A 6,549-nucleotide genomic window follows, 5' to 3' on the forward strand; every position below is an offset into this window, starting at 1 on the left:
TGGAAAAGCCCCCTCCCAGATGAGGTCTCTATGGAGAGTCTGGAATCACAGGAAAAATCAGTACCAAGTGTACTTGGCAATGGCTAGGGCATGCAGAGCGCCAAGTGCACTAATAACCAGATAGCCAGGGGGGCTGCTGGAAAACCCCTAGCATGTAAGTTTGATTGATTGCAACAACTGAAGTGTAGCCTAAGTTGATGGATCGGAAGGAAGCACCTACTTCTGTCCCGGAGCCACGCTGCTGATGCAGTGGTGAGTGGCTGAGGTGGTGTTCAGGAGTGTGTTTCGGTCATTGTGTAAAAGAAGTATTGGTTTTGGAGCCTTTAACCCTTGGTGGCAGGGGAAAGGAGATAGATGCTGGCTCATCAGAGGTCAGAATACTGGTTATTGGTACACTTAGCACTGGCTACCTTTCAGTTGTTGTGTTTGACACTAACAGCCTCTTTACATTACCTGTTTTTGGAAGCACTCCTATGGAAATCAAGTACAGCATGTCAGGCTGTCCTGGTTCACTTGTGCCCCAGCTTAACTTGTTTGTGGCTTTATTCCACTGAGGCTGTAAAGAGACTGTACTTGTTTTATGATCTCTATAGTGAGAGGCCATTAAGAAGTTGACAAAGATGTTATTGATGAACAGCTACATGTAAGTCATTTCAGTCCTGGCTGTGATTGCATTTTCTGTCTGATTTGTTGTTTGTGGATGAGGGAAGGGAGAGGAAAGGTAAGATAGGAGCCATACCCTGCTGTGGATGAAAGTATGGCTCAGTCTTGCATTTTGATTAGGAATGAAGCTGGTGCCTGTCACATTGCCATGTTGCTACAGCTTGGAAAATACCCAGTGTTCAAGCATGGATGAAAGAACAGTATTGGTGGGACCCTTTGTTCATCTCTGTATATTGGAGGTGTTTCGTGTCATGTTACAACTGTGATGAGCAATAACCAAACCAGATGCTAAAAGCTCAGTGTAGCTTGATTTTTTTTTTTTTTTTAAAAGTGCTTCTGCAGTCAGAGCAGTTTCTGCCCCTACTGATCAGCAATGAAATTTTTATTTTCACTTGTCTTTTCCCCAGAGGTGTTGAGCACCTGCAATTCCCATTGACTTGGACTGGCTCTGCACTTCTTAACGTGGGTGTCAGGGGTCTGCTTTCTCCCTGAAGAGGAGGCCGATTGATAACACACTTTTGTTTCTGACACTTCTGCTGTAGTTAAGTCTCCAAAGATTTTTTTTTTTTTTCTTTTACAATCAGGAAGGCTTAAAAGTCCTCTGTTGTATATTTAAGCTTAGATTCAGTACACAGGGAACAGCCATAACAACATTCCAGTCAGCACTGACTCAGTCTGACTCCTAGGGAGTCGGAAAGCACGAGAAAATATTCTCGGCATTTTCTCAAATGCCTTAGGAATGTGACAGCCTATAGGAACTGGGTTTGCCCTTGCGCGTCTTGACTGTGGGCTGGTTATCCTTTACTACTGTCTTCCTGTTCGTTCTGTCAGCGTAGTCACAGGAACAGTGGTTCTTCCCTCCCACTTGGAAGCAAGTGTAGCAGTAAGACTCTGCCAGTAGTACTACAGAGGAACTTTATTTTAAAGGACACGCTTGGATGTTTTGGATCTTCTCAGGATAAAAAGGTCAGCATTTCTGTTTCCCTATTTTCTGCAAAAGTCTCTCTGCTGTGTTTGAGTACACATTTATGAACTTCAGGGATGCCTCTGCCCACACCGGTTCCCTCCCCCTCAGTTATCTTATTAATGTTGGGCTGTTCAATCTACAGTTCTGCATTATGGAGAAAATCTGCAGAGCTTTGAGTTTGGGGAATAGTTGTTTGCATTTGGATGAATTCTTGATGAGGTAAATTTTAAGGCTCTGTATGTGTGCATGACACTGTACTGACAAACAGACTGTTGCGTCTTCGAGACACCTGCAAATAAATCTTGTTTGGTGTAAGTGCAATCTGAATTGGCTAATCAACTGGCATTGGAAACAAGCTTGCAAGCAAATGGTTGCTCCTGAATATTAAATGCAGTGATGATGTTATGTAAATCGTAGGCAGGAGGGAAAGAATCAAGCTCTTGTCACAAACTGTCACTAAGATCTCCTCTATTGTTGCTGTTGTGAGGAATAATGTTAAAACAGCTAAATGGCTGTATTGCTCCCTTGGTTCTTCCCATTTGCTAATTAAAATTATAGGCATGTTGAGTACCATTTATGGACCTTCCTGTATACAGCATAGGCTTCCTGGGAAGTTATGGGACAACCACCACATGACACCAGATGTCTGGTATCCTTGCTATAAGATTTTACAAAGAGCATCTGGCAACCCTTATTGAACTTGGATAGGTTTGGAGCTGATCAGCTCTTCTGATCTTGGGTAGTCTTCACCCCACTGAGAGGCTGATGGCACCCTGTTTCCATCTTCATACTGAGGCACATCCAAGATATGATTTAAAACAGCCAGGGGAAATGTAGCTGACAGATGTATAAAGTGTGGTGGATTTTTTTGTGAGAGAAGGCTTGGGCCAGAGGCCAGGTTCCTTCCATCACTGAAGAAATATGTTTATCTCCCACAAACTGTCATCAGTTGACCCTTATTTTTAAATGTTCTGCACAGAGATCTTAGTAGCCTGTGTTTGATGCTTATTTCACAATCCAAGTTGATATGTGTTTGATTAAATGCTGTACTTGGCATGTATTTAACTTAATAGGTGCAATTGTTTAAAAAGGCAAGGAGACTATGATCCTGATGAATTACTAAGCGCTGGGATCCACCTTCTGTTGAGCATGGGAACTGCTGCAATGGGAACAGAAGCTGACAGATGCCAACAGATGAAGCCTATCAGCAAGCCCTGTTCTGTGCAGTTTAAGGTCTTGCCTTGGTTAGGAGAGAGAAGTGTTTTGGGGTGTTTTCAATCAAACAATTTCACACTGTGTTTCCATTGTGTTCAGTGCTGTTTTCTGTTGAGTTACCATAATCCATCTGGTTTGAACCAACTGCATAAAAAAGTACATCTCGCTACTACCCATGACTTAGCCCAGGGGTGGGCAATTATTTTGGGCAGAGGGCTGCTTACTGAGTTTCAGCAAGCCATCAAGGGCCACATGACAGGCAGCCAGGGGCAGATAAATATTCATTTTCTAAGTTTTTTAGGGGCCCCATGGGCCGGATAGAATGGCCTGGCATGCCGCAGCCAGCCCATAGGCTGCATTTTGCCCACCCCTGATTAGTCTAATCAGAAACTAAAATGTCCTGGATGAACTTCAGCGCTGGTATAAACTAACATATTGGAAGAGGTCTTGTGCTGCCTTTTCTGCAGCTGAAATGAAACAATTCTTGCAGACCCTTTGCCTAAATACAGTTTGGAGTTTATTTTGTTTTGCTGTTACTGTTCTAGCTCTGCTTGTGGGTAAGATGATGATTTTTATCTGAGATAATTATATGAATTAGGGTGTTATAGGAGAGGGGACACCCTTATACTGGTAGAAGGGTGCCTTCCACCACTGTAACTTGTTCCTTTTTTTCCTTTCAAGAATAAGTTATGCTGGTATAAACCTCTTATAGTTGTTGTAATTTATATTTTGATATTGCACTGTATTGATCATGAAAATTTTAAAGCCTGCCTAATGGAGGGGGGTGAGGGGAGTGATATATGTTAATCATGCTGCTTTACTTCCCATAAAACAAGGCAGCAGTCTGTCACCCATCCATCCTTGGAAGTTTTCAAGAGCAGGTTAAACAGACCTTCGGCTTAACAGTTTAGCAAGAGATGATCCTGCCTTGCGCTAGGGGGCTGGATTAGATGACCTGGTGAGGTCCCTTCCAGCCTTACTTCCCTATAATCCTAAATGAGAAGCTTTGCTCTGAACCAGTCCTAGCTAAGACTTTACAGACAGTCTTTTGCACAAATGCTGTCATTACATCCTATTGTAGGTTGCAGTTGCGAATCATAGATTTCATAGACATTAGGGCTGGAAGGGACCTCGGAAGATCGAGTCCAGCCTTCTGCCCCAGGGGCAGGAAGTCAGCTGGGGTCACAGGATCCTAGCAAGATAAACATCCAATTTTCTCTTGAAGGCATTCAGAGTAGGTGCTTGAACCACCTCTGATGGCAGGCTGTTCCAGACCTCGGGGGCTCGGACAGTAAAGAAATTCTTCCTTATATCCAGCCTGAAACAGTCTTGCAGTAGTTTATAACCGTTCAACCTCATAGTTCCTTGGGGCGCTCTGGTGAACAAACATTCCCCCAGATCCTGGTGGACACCTCTGATAAACTTGTAGGTGGCCACCAGATCACCCCTGAGCCTGTGCTTTTCCAGGCTGAAGAGTCCCATAGCTCTCAGCCTGTCATCATAAGGCCTGTTTTCCTGCCCTCTCATCATGCACGTGGCTCTCCTCTGGACTCTCTCAAGCTTCTCCACATCCTTTTTAAATTGTGGAGCCCAGAATTGGATGCGGTACTTCAGCTGTGGCCTCACCAAGGCGGAATACAGCAGGCGGATGATGTCCTGGGATTTGCTGAAGAAGAATCTATGGATGCAAGCCAACGTTTTGCTTGCTTTACTGGCCACCGCATCACATTGAAGGCTCATGTTCATCTTGTGGTCAGTCATGACCCCCAAGTCTCTTTCATCCATAGTGGTAGCCAGTGTAGCACTGCTTAGCTTATAAGGATGCTGCAGGTTTTTCCTCCCAAGGTGGAGAACCTTGCATTTTTCGGTGTTAAACCCCGAAATCATAGCCTGCCTTTCAGTTAAAATGGCAAAAGAGAAAAGATGTCCTCCTGGAATGCATTGTAGCTGTCGCAGGAATTGGACAAAGTATGTGCCAGCATCTTAATTCACAAAGCAGTGTCCATCTCATTCAGTCAGCATCTCTCTTGAGAGGTCCTGGAAGGTTCTCAGTCAGGTGAAGCTTGGGGCCTTACCCTGTCACTACTATGGTGCTATATGTCTTGAGCATCTTGTAACTTAATTGTGATACCTCTGTGAGATGCTGAAATGTTATTTCCCGTTTTATGATTTGGGTTGTTGGGGAAAGACAGAACAGGGAAGTTAAGTGACTTTGCTAAGGTCACATAAGGTGTCAGTGGCAAAGGCAGGAATAGAACTCAGCTTCTCTCTGCTAGGTCTTGTCCTTCAAACTATTCTTTCTCCATTTATTGTTGGGTACTTCTGTTGGATACCTCTTTAATAAAACTCCTAGCTACAGCAACCAGGTCAGATTCACCCATGTAAAAAGGGATGACTTGAAAGGCAGAGCTCTTTCTGAACATATTCCTCTGATTTTATTGATATGAAAAGTGCATGTTAATGAAGTTGATATATCCTGGATTTGAGGAGGGGAAAGAGAAAGCAGAATCTGAGTGTATTTTCTTATTCCATAGTACAAGGTCACTGGGTTTGGCCCCTTAGCAAGGTATAGGGAATGTGTGAACTGTTCTTACTTAAAGCAGGGGGTCCAGCTGCTTCATAGGTACTGTCCTGGCAGCTTAGCTGAAAACACTAAAATTATCTTGGTGTTTTTATGGCTTCAGCTTCAGGTAGCCTTCCTGTCCTTTTACAATACTATTGTACTCCTTCTGAGTGGTGCCTGCTTAGTAGTTCAGTCCTTCAACCCCTCCTCCCATGCCCCTCTGCCAGCTGATTCTAGAGAAGATTATTAGGTGGAAGGGGAAAAAAAAGAATACTTTGTGGGTGTGTCTACATGTTCAGTAATGCACTGTAATTACAGCACATTAAGTTTAGTACCTGTAATGACTGGTACTAACAATGCACTGTAATCAGTGCTACAGCATATTAGTACAAATGAATGTTTTTTGTGATGCTACTGTGCATTAGCACAGGTTTTGCCTGCTCTGCTAATGTGCAGTGGAAGTAGTCTTCTGTGCTCTAAGTGTCTCGTGTAGACACACCCTATGACACTTGACCTTGGGTCTGTTGGGTAGAATTACAATAGTCCAGCAGTGACAGAAACTGTCATTCTTTTTTCCTCCTACTTCAGCTGGCTGATTCTGAGTAATTTAGGTCATTCTTAAATCTCATGGGTCAGTGACTTACAGCTGACTCGCCCGCACACACATGCAGTTCAGCAATATATGGATTTGCTTCAAAAAGCCATCTAAGAACTCCATTTGGAGAATGCCCTGACTAATAAAGGGGCTGATTTCTTACTATACCACAGTTCTGGAATGTTAATGACTGACCTGTACACAAATACACATCTAATCTCTTTATGCCAGGAATGCTGAAAAAAGCCCCCTTTGAGTTCAAGAAGAAACATGATTTTTCTTCCAAACTGAAGTTTGGATCTGCTGTGTAGCCCCCCCCACCCCCTTTTTTCCCCATCTGTTGCCACCTGTTAGTATTTCTTTATGAGCTACAAAAATCATACAACATTCCCAGTCCTACACTTCGTACAGAAATGAGCAGTCGGTTCAGTTAATCAGCCTGGAATCTTCCTTATTGGGGCTACCACAAGATTAAGGATCTCTGCCCTGTATGCTCAGGTGCTTGTACACAGCTGTATCTTCCTCAAGAGATTTTTTTTTTTTTTT

At 43.5% G+C, this 6,549-nt stretch overlaps 1 protein-coding gene across 2 annotated transcripts in view; it reads left to right on the forward strand.

Moving 5' to 3' along the window:
* RASGEF1B (RasGEF domain family member 1B) overlaps window positions 1-6,549 on the forward strand; it is a 55,792-nt gene that overhangs the window by 16,010 nt on the left and 33,233 nt on the right. Inside the window, exon 2 of one of the 2 annotated variants that reach the window (XM_019516729.1) lies at window positions 1,495-1,629. The exons of the other annotated variant lie outside the window; for it this stretch is intronic. The gene's annotated coding sequence lies outside the window, so the exon portion shown is untranslated. The remainder of the gene's footprint in view (window positions 1-1,494; window positions 1,630-6,549) is intronic. 2 annotated transcript variants of the gene reach the window in all.

The sequence above is a fragment of the Gavialis gangeticus genome, unplaced genomic scaffold (assembly GCF_001723915.1).
Source record: "Gavialis gangeticus isolate Ggan-Ray unplaced genomic scaffold, GavGan_comp1, whole genome shotgun sequence".
Classification (NCBI taxonomy): domain Eukaryota; kingdom Metazoa; phylum Chordata; order Crocodylia; family Gavialidae; genus Gavialis; species Gavialis gangeticus.